Raw genomic sequence first — 14240 nt, 5'->3', positions numbered from 1 at the left:
TCTTTATTATAGATTGATATTGATTTAGATGAATAATTCGCATGATTTTTTTTCTTAATCATCAATGTAACATCATTTTTTGATTCTTGATATACTCAAACAAAACCAAAAATCGTCTATACCTTTTTTGTTTGAACGACAAACTGACATTAAAAGAAAACTAGCCAGAGGCTAGGAGGTACAAAGTTTGGAAGGAAACAAGATGAAAAACAAAACAAAACAGACAGAATAGAAAATTGACTACATTCTAGAGTAATATTCAAGAACAGATCACTACACCAATCCACCCTATTGCTATTCACCTCAAATCGATCAACACGATTTTTTTTAGTATCTCAAAACGCATTAATTGAAATCATGATTTGTAATTTTACAAGAAGTTACATATGTAATGAGTTAAATATAATTTTGCATGCAACTACGTACTTAAGATGTTGCATACAATTTTATGTTAAGACTTTCAGGGATGATATTTTTAAAAATATTAACCAATTAGTAGTACTTCCAAATTTAATTACTAAATGATAATAGTCTCATCTAAAATGACGATTTAATTTTTTTTAACAATAATTATGATATTAATATACATGACCCGCTATACACCACACAACATAGCAACCCAACCCTCCCGCTTACAACTTTCTGGCCACTCCAAAAATATAGTGGACCCATGGCGAAAATAAAAATTGGTCCTGAAAGTCACAAACATAATAAAAATTAAATCGAAAATAGATACATCGTTATAAAATTGACTATTATTATTAAAAAATCACAAATATGGTCACATCATTACAAAACAACTAATTTAAAGAAAAATACTTCTCCTAGTATTTTTTAGATAAGTTAATTTTTTTTCTATATATACCATATACTTTTTGAATGTTGGGCCCTTTAGAGACATGGACCCTCGACGACGTCCGTGTTGACGACTATCTGGGCTGGACGTGCTTGTAAGAACCTTCCAGTTGATGGAAAAATATATTAGTAACAAAACAATTTATAGCAGACGATGCAAACCAATCCACACAATATTATAACCTGTGTAATGTTTATACAAAAGCTTCCCATAGAAGACATAATGCTTGTGCGTCTAAATAGTAATATGAAAAATCAACAACTTTCTTGAAAATCAACAACCACTAGGTTCCTTCAGCTTCATATCAAATTCATAACATTTTACATGTGAATTATGAGAGCTAATGTTTTAAAATTCGATTATTGACACCGATAATCAAACTTTCATGGACGGAAGGATTAAAATGTGTACTGCTCAATAGATAACATATGACTTATTAAGGTAATTAACTTTTCGGTATATTCACATCTAGGTAACTATCTTTTTTTTTGTACACATCTTGGTAACAAACTTGTTGGAAGTGTTCACATATGACCATTATAACCTGCTATAGCAGGTTAAATCCTAGATATGAACGCTTTCAACAAGTTCGTTACCTAGATGTGTACAAAAAAAATAGTTACCCAAATATGAACAAAACGAAAAGTAAAAATTAAATTACACGAATGGTCCCTGTGGTTTGGGAGAATTTGTCTTTTTGGTCCCTAACTTATTTTTTTAACTTGGATGGTCCCTGGACTATTGTTTATTTTTGTTGCGCGTTTGGTCCTTGTCTTTCCTAAAAAGTCTATTGTGCCCTTATTAATTTATTTTTTAATTAATTTTCTTATTTATGTATTTATTTTTTACATATTTAAAAAAATTAATAGACCCCATATATTTGTATCTCATCGGATGATCCCTACTGTTTAGTTTTTAATTAATTTATTTTTTTTAACTCGGATGGTCCCTACTATTTATTTTTGTTACACGTTTGATCCCTGTCTTACCTAAAAAGACTATTTTGCCATTATTAATTTATTTTTTAATTAATTTTCTTATTTATGTATTTATTTTTTATATATTTAAAAAAATTAATATACCCCACATATGTGTATCTCCTCACTGTAAAACTGAAACCACATTTGAGAAATTTAAATTGGGTCTTACCGGTCACCATCCCATCTCTCATCGTCCCTAACTTCTATTTCTTTTCCATCTTTAGTAACATCGACGTCTTCACCATCCTTCTTTTTTTGGTACTTCAACTCTGGCGAACCAACACCATAACCTACTGTCTCTTCATCTTTAGTGGGTTGTGGTGTTGATTCGACGGAGTTGAAGGACCGAAAAAAGAAGGGATGATGAAGACGTCGATATCACTAAAGATGGAATATAAAAAGAAGTTGAGAAGGATGAGAGATGAGATGATGAGGAGATACAGATATGCGGGGTCTACTAAATTTTCTTAAATATATAAAGCATAAGTACATAAACAAGAAAATTAATTAAAAAAATAAATTAATAAGGGCACTATAGTCTTTTTGGGTAAGACAGAGACCAAGCTCGTAACAAAATTAAACAGTATGGACCATCCGAGTTAAAAAAATAAATTAATTAAAAAATAAACAGTAGAGATCATCCGATTAGATACAAATATGTGGGGTCTATTAATTTTTTTTAAATATGTAAAAAATAAATACATAAATAAGAAAATTAATTAAAAAATAAATTAATAAGGGCACAATAGTCTTTTTAGGTAAGACAAAGACCAAACGCGCAACAAAAATAAACAGTAGGGACCATCCAAGTTAAAAAATAAGTTAGGGACCAAAAACACAAATTCCACCAAACCACAGGGACCATTCGTGTAATTTACTTTTACTTTTCGTTTTGTTCATATTTGGGTAACTATTTTTTTTGTATACATCTAAGTAACGAACTTGTTGAAAGCGTTCATATCTAGGATTTAACCTGCTATAGCAGGTCATAATGTTCATATGTGAACACTTCCAACAAGTTTGTTACCTAGATGTGTACAAAAAAAGATAGTTACCCAGATGTGAACATACCGAAAAGTTAATTACCTTAATAAGTCATATTCCCATAGATAACGAAGCTATCCTAGTTCTAAAAACTTGAAAAAACACCATTCCATTTACATTAAATTTAAACTCAAATATGATCATTCCGCTAAACATTGAATTCAATAAGATTTGTCGTTAAAATAAAAAACACCAATTAATGGTATCTGCAGTGTCAATGTTGATTTTTCGCGGGGAAAATAACGTGTCATAGTAATTACTTTTTCCTCCTGTTTACGTTTAGGCAACTTAATTTTGTTTTTTATACACATTTGACCATTTAACTTGTTTAAGGGTCAAATCTGTATAAAAAAAGAAAGCTGTCTAAATGTGAATATTTTTTCTTACAAAAATTTTAAGACTTTTTATAATTTTTTACAACATTTTTAAGATATTTTTTGGCCATAGTTTTTTCTAATACAATATTTTTAATTTTGCTTATAGATTTTTTTTAACTTTTTTTTTATATTTTCATATAATTTTAATACAAGTGGTTTTGAAACCAAATATTTTATAAATGTTTTAAATTTTTATTACATGTTTTTAATTTATATATTTTATTACTATTATTATTATTATTATTATTATTATTTTTAAGTTTTCATATAATTTTTTTTATAACTTTCATATAATTATTTCTAAACTTTCTTTTACAACATTTTTAAAGTGTTTCATACATTTTGTATGACAATTTAATAATTTTCTATAACATTTTAAAATACTTTTGTTAAATACTAGTTTAAAACGTTGTATTAAACAAATTAAAAGTTTATAAATATCTAATTAAAAAGTATTAAAAATTTGTAATAATTTTAAAACATTTACATTATATATATTTTGTTTTTTTATTTGCTATATAATATTTTCTTTTTATTTTTTTAAAAGACATTCCATTCTTATTGTTACATATTTAATTTATTTAATTTTATTGTTAGATACTATTTAATTTAAAAATATTGTATATTCTTAAAAACAAAAGAAAAAAATATAAGAAGTTATATAAAATATTTCACAAATAAAAATATATTTATTAATTAAAAAGTAAAGTTTAGAATTGATCAATATTTAATTAATATTTAAGACATTATGGATACTTTAAAAATAACGTTTCAAAAAAATAATACAAACAAATATGAAAAATAAAATCGCTATTAAAAATGGAAAAATGACTTATCAGAGTAATTAACATTTCGTTTTGTTCACATTTAAACAACTTTCTCTTTTTGTACACATTTGACAATTTAATTTGTTAAATGTGTTCACATATTACAATTGTTACTTGTTGTAGTCGGTGACAATGATAATATATGAATATATATACTCCCTCCGTATCAAATTAATTGTCCACTTTTGATTTTTGAAGTTTTTTTTTTCAATTTTGACCTTAAATTTTTTTATTTGTGTTATATATTACTTGATTAAACTTATGACAATGAAAAGACATTTAAAATACAATTCATTCATATATTTTGCATAAAGTATTATTTATCAAAAACAAAAATATTTAAGGTTAAAGTTGAAATATTAAAAACTTCAAAAGTCAAATATGAACAATTAATTTGGGACGGAGGTAGTAACAAGTTAAATGGTCAAATGTGTATAATTTTTTTTTTGTCTAAATATGAACAAAATTTACAAAAATAATTACCATGGTAAGTCATTTTCTATTTTTTCGTGCTACAACAAGTTCTTGCTGAAAATCCCAACGATCTTGGGATACCCTAAAATGAAATATACCACAACTTCAAGAATATGGTACATAACAACTTGTTGTAGGAGATGTCGATATACAAAGCTTCAACTGAAGTTGAATAACCAAGGGAAGTAAGACCTTTAGAGGATATATTGAGAGTAGAAAGAGATTTTAAGAAACTTACAGAGAAAGGCTTTTTTAGTATTTCTTTCAAAACTACAATTGTTTTGGTAAATAAATTCCAAATACCATTAGTTGGTAATTATATTCTAGAAATATAGTGCTTTAGTAAAAACACTCGATTTGTTATCAAATTTGATTTTTTACGTTCGCATTAATAAATATAGATTTTGTAATTGTTTATTCATTAATTTTTTTTGTTTACGTGTTAAAAAAGAATTAAAAAGTGATAGTATTTTTACCGAAGGCATAGAAACACAAATGAAATGATTTGTGGAATTAAATGGGCTTATAGAGTAGGTCAGGCCCACTGCATCATTTTAACGTGTTGATAGTTTGCTACAGCGAAATGCAATAGGACATCTTAATATCCGTCTAAAAAACTTAAAAGTGATTAATTGTGTTGATTGACAATTTAACATGTGTGGTGCCGTGGTGGCATGCAATGAGAGGACAAAAAATAAAATAGAAAAACATAATGAATTTATCAAAGGAAGAAACAACGAAATTGAGGAAGTATGAATGAAAATAATATTTACTAATTATTAGACAAAATCATGTGATTACGGTTAGTTCATGTGGTCTTGAGAACTCGTATAGTCGTATGGTGAATTAGTGATGGCAAGTTGACAACTATCAAAATTTGTATGTGTTTATTTCCGATAGTTTTTTTGATCATTTCTTAATGTAAAGAAAGGTTTTCTATTATTTATTTATTTTATATTTTATATTTTCAAGTAACTTACTAAAAAAAAGTTAACCTCCATCCAAACCCTTTCCTTTCCTTTCCTAGCGGGACTTTCCCACCCTCAAACACCCCACCTCAATTGAATCACCTCCCACCTCCCCTCAAACCATCTTTGGTGGTCACCCTCCATCACCAACATTGCTTCTTCTCTGTATGGTATGTGTGATCCATGTCTACGTGACACATCTTTTATTATTGGTGTTGCATCTCCTTCTAACTGCTATATTTGTTGTAGAATTCTGTCACCATCATCATCTTGATGTCTTTGGAACCTCACAAAACCCAACCATTATCGCCGATTCTCTATCTCTACCATGTTTCGCGACCGACCTCCATCAACTAATGTTTATAGGTCCGATTATTTGTCTCTCTACTACTACCTCTGTCCCAAATTAATTGTCCACATTTGACTTTTGAAGTCTTTATTCTTCAACTTTGACCTTAAATATTTTTGTTTTTGATAGATAATATTTGATGCAAAATATATGAATGGATTGCATTTTAAATGTATTTCCATTGTTATAGGTTTTATCAAGTAATATATAACACAAATAAAAATATTTCAAAGTTGAAGAAAAAAAACTTTAAAAGTCAAAAGTGAACAATTAATTTGGGACGGAGGGAGTATGTTTTGTCATAAATATTAACTTGTTAGGGAGTATGTTTTGTCTCATGCTAGCGATGCAGGATAAGATAGAAGGCCGGTGACGAGGTGGACAGGCTTTAGGGTGTGGGTGGATGAAACCCACCTTGTTTTTTAATTCAATGATAGTGGATCTAATTGTTTTATGGTGGTGGTTGTGGAAGTGAAACAAGTAGGATTTTAGGGTTTAGGTGTATGAAACTCACTTGGATTTTCATTCAAAGATGAGGAATTTGATTATTTTATGATGCCGATGGGCGATGGTTATTGAAGGGAAGGGGTAAGGTGGGAAAAGGGGGGGGGGGGGGGGGTTAGGGTTTTTGTTGAGTAATTTTATAATTTTTGAAATATTAAGTTAAACTAAATATTAAAATAAAAACTAATAAAAATCAAGTAAAATGGCAATTTCAAATCAATTTTGTAACAAAATGAATCTATAAGGACCAATAATGTAATAAACTGAAACCACAAGAATAAACATGTAGATGTTTTGAAAGTTGTCATCAACTGGGCACAACATATCACCACATGTACCAATCATGTAATTTTGTCAATTTATTATGATAAGCTTAATTAAATTACAATTTGGTTCATATGTGATTGTCACCTTTCTGTAGTTTCATATATGATTGTCACCTTTCTGTAGTTTTGGTCCTAGTTTTGAAAATTTGACATTGATAGTCATTATTGGAAAAAATTGCATTAATGTTCATTGGTCCATTAAAAGTATCTACTTAAGTACTTAAGTAGTTTTTTTTAATATGTCCATTCCCCTTTGGTATAAAATCATAAAAAGACTAAGTTACGAACCAAACTTATAAATAATCAGAAAATAAAAAACATATCATCCACAAACTCATAAGGCTGTTATCGTATTTTTTTGTCCACCGGTCATCGCATGTGTCCCTTCCTTTTCTTCACCAACCATCACGAACACCCCTTCCATTTCTTGAACATCAACCCCAACCCTCCTCTACTCATTTTCTACTCACTCCCACCCATACTTTCCTTCCCAGTAGTCATTATTCATCACTCCCAACACACTCTTGAAGAACATATAGAGAGATATATGGCAGGGGCGGATACATGATTTCATAATAGGGGTGTCACGGGAAATTTTAGTAGTGTTACGATAGTAGAAAAAAAATTTCGAATTTTTTTGCACTGCTACTGAAAAGGCCACCGAAAAAGCCAGACGTTACCAATGTCACTACCAGCACCATAGTAAAACCGCCAGTGATATATGGCATCCGTCATTGGCAATGTTCTCTCCAAAAAAAGAATTACTACTACAAATGAATTCATCCATAATTTCACCCTCTTAATTGATCTTAATTGATGTCTCTGAATCAAACTATATGAAGATTTAACAACTCATAAATGCAAAACTCATATATGTTAATTTAATAAAAGGAAATGTTTGAAAGGTGAGATAACTTAGAGAAAAAAGGAAGAATCATATCATGTTGGTATACATGTACTTTAGATAGATATTTGTGTGTATGGATTTTTATTCGACCCATGTCGCTTGTATAATGTAACACCTGTTTCCCAGATTTGATCAGTGGATGGTATATAGGAGTCAAAGACATGGTTTTTGAGGAAAACCATATGCCACGACGTGACATGAAGGGTGTCACGACATGGAACGACACTCGGGATGGTTTTCACGACCTGACAATAGTTGTAGCCCAATCCCATGTTTTTTAGGGTTTTCTCCATATTGAAAGCCAATATTTTCAGCCTCCAACCTCTCTCAATGAAACCCTAGCCCCATTTCATGTTTGTGAGCTTATTGGTTATTTGCATGCATTGTTCTTAGTTTACGGTGAAACTTGTGAAACGTCCCAAAAATGTAACGTCCAAAAAATAATGACATAAAAATTCCGTTTTTAGATTTAGCAAAACAACATCAAATCAGAGTAATCACGGAATGCAAAAACATACGGTGTGTGCTCTGCAATCATCCCGAGCTCCTCCATTTGAAAATCAAGTACCTGAAACATAAACTGAAAACCGTAAGCACAAAGCTTAGTGAGTTCCCCAAGATACCTCATATCACACATACATAAATTCACATAATGGGCCCCGTCCGACATCGGACCCCGTCCGACATAGAGCCATGCCCGGTATCGAACCCCGCTCGGTAGACATATATGCCAATCTCCAGGCCCCGCCCGGTATAAGCATATAAACATATAAACATCATAACATATAAACACATAAACACACAACACATGCCATAATCACAAAGATAAATAGCATACAGACTAGCCTTCGGGCCCCGCTCGACATTGGGCCGTACTCGTTAATCATAAAAACACATATAAATAACTAGTATACAATATACTTGATGACGTGCCTAAGCCGACACGGAAGAGTCGCGCCCGGCCAAGGAACCTGGCACGCTGTCCGAGCCAAGCTCAACGGGCTCAGCGCCCGCCATCACCTTTAAGAGCAAGGCGCCCCAGTGAAAGGCTCGCACCTGCCAGGGACGCTCCGGACGCCAAGACAAAAGATACGGTCAGGCGACAAAGCAAATGGTCTGAGCATTACCGTCGGAGCCAATGGCAGCGCTCTGACAAAAAGAGGGGCACAATCCTCCAATCAGCGCCTCTGACCTTGTCCCCCAAAAAGCGATCCTGTCTCGTACGGACGAGCAAGGTCGCTAAGTATAAAGGGGCATGAACACGATCTCGAGGAGTAAGCAATCTTCTTCCAGCTACATTCACATAAACCCTAAAACCTAGCTAACTTGTCCGTCAGAGCTGTTGGATTAGTGTCTAAGTCCATAATTATAATTGGTATATACTTGACCCGACCCGGCATGGTCCATTTGGGTTGCATGACATCAGAACATTTGGATAGACCTTTTGTGAGAAGAGGATATATGTGACATATTAATATATTATAAGTTCTAATATATTAATATGAAATCATATTATTTAATTAGTATTGATCAAGAATTAATTTGGAATTAATTTAGTGATTAAAAGAGACTAACTAAATATATGGGGATTGATTGTGTAAATCATTCATTCTTATATATGTGGGCTTATGATCCATGATTCCTTATGTTGGGTTTAACCCATATGGTGACCCATGGATACTCCATGGAGGTTAAAACCCATGGACCATAAGGAATGGGTAAAGTCATGGGTTACATGGTGTAACCCTAATGTGCACACTATATAAAGACCCCATTGGTTGGTGAAATCGGCACTAGTGCATACACCAGAGGCCAAGCCGATTTTTATGAGTCAAGTATCCTCTCTCATGGTTATTCCAAATGTTGATGATGTTGTGTGAACCATTTGAGGTGTCACACTTGGGGCACTAGGCTCTTAAGCTTCATGGAATCAAGCTACAACAAAGAGGTATGTATTCTATCTAGTTTTGTTATCCTAGTACATATGATTGTATGCTAGTTAGGGTAATACCTTGGAAAATTGATATTTGCATGTATAATAGAGAAAACATAGATCCAAGGTATTTAGGGTTGCATGTACACCTTAGGAGTGTTAGAATGCTCAAAACCCAACAAGAGTGTCTTTCCGGGAGCCTCCTCCCGGGAAACGGCTGACGGAATTTCTTTCCTATGATCTTGCAGAAGCCATTCGTAGTCCATTAGAAGAGCTTGGAGAGAAGAGATAGCAAGGTCACATCATTTGGCGCCATCCGTTTGTGTGACGAAGAACGAAACCAAAAGCACCGTTTAGCGAAATCAATGGCGTCCGACGACAACGACCAAGCCGGAGGAGCCCAAACCAGTCCCATACGGTCCATGGCACCGTTGGATGAAACACCGCCACCTATGACGGCCAATAGAGAAACCACATGCGAAGGAAGCTCCATAATAACTGCAGCACCACCGAGGAGTCAGCAGCCGCCCTCGCCGCCGCCCACATCGTCGGAAACAAGCAGTGGTACTGCCACACAACCTCCACCTCAGCAGCCAAGGCCAACTCAGGTGACGGTACCATTAGTCACACCCTTTCAGACGCCACTAACATTCCAGCCCACGACGACACAACCTCCGATACCCCAAATGCCACCATTTTTAACACCGATCATGCAACATCACTTACCAATCCCCTCAACGATGCTGCCGGTAAACCAAATACCAAATGCCCAACCCTCGCCGAACCAGATGCTGATAAGTACACATCCAATGCTCTCGTTACCACCACTCGCGCAAACCATGGTAACCCCACCACCGGTTTTCTACCCTGCAACAGGCACATGGGGCAAACTCATCATTACCACCAACACCAGCCATCAGCAAACTCCAACAAGCCATCATCCAACCCACTCTCAAACCGTTCCTCCTGGATGCTCACTTCAACTGCCATTCCAGCAGCAAGCCTTCTACGGCCCAAACCCAGGCTACCATGCATTCTACGGCCATCCGGGGGCGCAACCATGCAACACATCCCACCAATATAACATGCAAGGTCCCCTAGCCATCCCAAACCAAGACTGTTTATCATGTAGCGTCACATCTCCATTCACCAAGGAGTTGCTGGACTACGAAATCCGAAACACAACCAAACTCCCTAACCCAAAAACTTACAACGGCACCACCGACCCAGATAGCCACATTGACACGTATGAATGGACAATGACGTCGCTCAAGTTGGACGAGCGATTCTGGTGCACGTACTTCCCAAGAACCCTTGACGGCAATGCGGGCACATGGTTCAAGACACTTCGCCCGGGCAGCATATACAACTTTGGCCAACTCAAATACTTGTTCCTCACAAACTTCATGCAACTACGGAAGTATAAAGGCGATTCCCACTCCATCATTGGATGTAAGCAGAAAGAAGGTGAAAGCGTCAGGGAGTACTTCACAAGGTTCACAAATGCCACCCTGGATGTGCCAGGACATGATGAGGGCCTCATAGCCGGGGCCTTCACGTGGGGACTTCTACCAGACCCCTTGTAGCAAAAGCTCATGGGCAAAAAGCCGCAGACGAGAGCTGAACTAAAGCAACAGGAGGAGGGTGAAGCGACGAAGCAAGCGTATCTAAACGCAATGACAACCAAACGTCATAGCCCAACTGTTGGGTTTTGAGCATTCTAACACTCCTATGGTGTACATGCAACCCTATAAACCTTGGATCTATGTTTTCTCTATTATACATGCAAATATTAACTATTCCAAGGTTTCATCCTAACTAGCATATTATGAAGCACCTATACTACAAAGTTCTAGTTAGATGACATACCTTTTGATGTAGCTTGATGTCTTCAAGCTTTAAGAGCTTAGCCCCAATAGTGTGGAAGCCTCAAATGGAATCACAAATCACCAAAACACCTTGGAAGAACTTGAGAGAATATGTATGCACACTAAAATCGGCCCACTCTTATTTTCACACACTTGTGCCAATTTTGTGAGCCAAGGACCCCTTTATATATTATGGAGGATTAGGGTTACATCCATGTAAACCCTAATACCCATGACCTTTCATTTACATAGGATCCATGGGTTAAAATCTCCATGGACCATCCATGAAAGCTTAGCCCAACCTAAATGAACTTGGCCCATTCCATATATATAAGAGTCCATATTTAATTAGTTCTTTTTGATCACTTAATTAATTCTAAATTAATTCTTGATCAATACTAATTAAATAATATGATTCCATATTAATATATTAGAACTTATAATATATTAATATAAATCATAAATATACTATTCTCAAAAGACTATCCATATAAATTGTGCCGGTGAAGTGCAACCCAAATGGACCATGCCGGGTCGGGTCAAGTACATACCAAATATAGTTATGGACTTAGACATTAATCCAACAGTCTCCCACTTGGATAAGTCTAAAACTATTATTGAGTATGACTTCAAAACCTAACTGGCAATCATAGCTCTTAAAGCCGCTGTCGAACTCTGACCTTGTCAATGACTTGTCCATTAGATAAGGGATCATATATTCCTCCATTCTAGATATCATATGGACTGAGACATGGATTATAATCATTCTCTCTGTCCATTTGTTGTTTCCCGATTTTCGATTTATGATGACTGACTGATTGAACAAATCAAATCAGTCCTGGCTTGGCCAAGCACTCACATGTGTCATCGCTAAATCATCGAGGGGCCCACAAATATCGCTTTTATCCCGAAAGTAAAAGGAATGGATAAACTTCGACTCATAGGGCTTGTTCTACTACTTTTTGAATCATACACAAAGGCACATTTTATAACATCGAGTTACCAAATGCGTTTTCGTGCAATCAATGTATAACCAACTCATAGTAACAACTCATATCTCTAGGTTTGAAGAATATAAGATATTATCGTCTCATGATCACTCGTGATAAAATCCATGAAGTGATTCAAATGAGCGCGGGTTGAATCCAATACTCAGAACTTATGAGCACTCATGAGTGTTGTAGCACCACTTTGTCCACCAACTTGGACCTCTACAAACCAACCCATGACAGTCTTGATTCATATCTACTTCCAACATATGACCGACTGTGGATGGTTTGAATAACTTAATCATTCAGGAAGAGCGACTTAGTTATTCTGGAAGTCAAAACATGCAAAGTGAAACACAAGAATAAATGAATCAAATATGGTATCAAACCCTATGAATATAAATAAACACTTTTATTTATCACCATACTGATTACTCATTATTCATTGTTTCGGTTTTATCAACTTTATACTTGAATTAAAAACACTAGTTGTCCCATGCTCCAAGCATGTACACTATGTTTTTCTTAAACAATAGCTTTGCCATACACCAAGTATGCACTCTATGTTTGTCTATGATCCTTACTTTGTGAAATAAACCAATTGAACATAATTTCAATGATTCTAATTTCACACTCCCAAATCCTTATCGAAAAATGTGAGAATTTCAAATTCCTATCATTTATCGAAATCTGTTTAGATTTTAAACTTATATGCACTGACCCTCCTGTAATGAATATGTACAAAGTCACAAAGACTTGTCAACAATCATTATAAGGTATTCCAATGGAGATCAACTCCATGGAAACTAAGTCTCATATTCAAAGTACATTGCTTTGGACATGCTTCTTGCATTAAGTTTTCTAATCTTACACAGATAACTTCCACCTATGGAGACAACTCCATATTCTCATTTTGACTATCACTTCTGAATAAGAGATGCCTCTTTTCAGAATATGTCAATATGGTCCTTCCAAAATTAGCACTATACTTCCAACTGTCCCTGAGCAACCAATCTTTGGTAAACCTTAGATTGTCCTCGACAATTGCTTAATCATTTTAGTCATATCCAATTCTAGACCTTTTCCCTTCTTAATGCCTCTGGGCATTTGGAAAAATTTAGAAATGACAAATATTATAGCACATGCAATCGATCCTGTACCCAAAGCAAATGGTACACGATTCATGATGTCTCACATAAAGACATGATTCTAGACCAGTCTTTTGCTACAATATTTTTATTTGCCATGTTTTCAAAATTTGACTATGAAGAGGGATGCCGTAATCATAATCGAATTTTGAGAACGCAATATATAGAATTTCCTTAATATGAACCAATCCAACATGAAATTCATATATATATATATATATATATATATATATATATATATATATATATATATATATATATATTCTTGACTAAAGATGATTAAGGTCTCAATCTAAGCCTTTAGAACTGAAATGAAGTATATCCTCTCCCTTAATTATAGCAAAACAACTTTTTCAATCCCTGCAGCCTCACGAATTGAAACTTTTGTTTTCTATAATTAACATTGCTAACTTGCAACACTAACAATAATTATCATGCTCCCACTAACATGATGATTATTAGCATAACACTTATGCTCACACTAGCTTTGACATGTACTCAGAAATCAGCTGGACTTCTAGAAATCAATACTTTATTGACTTTCTTACCAAAGTTCAGATTTCTGATACGAGATGCTTTGATAAAACTTTATCAAAATCATACACCTTTCCTTAGATAGCATGCATGTGTGTCTAAACAATTTCAGAACTATGAAAAGGGATGCCGTAATCATAGTCTCAATTGTTTAGA

This window comes from Lactuca virosa, chromosome 9, assembly GCF_052849685.1.
Source record: "Lactuca virosa cultivar CGN04683 chromosome 9, Lactuca_virosa_CGN04683_v6, whole genome shotgun sequence".
Taxonomy (NCBI): domain Eukaryota; kingdom Viridiplantae; phylum Streptophyta; class Magnoliopsida; order Asterales; family Asteraceae; genus Lactuca; species Lactuca virosa.
Note: the sequence above shows the minus strand (reverse complement) of the source record.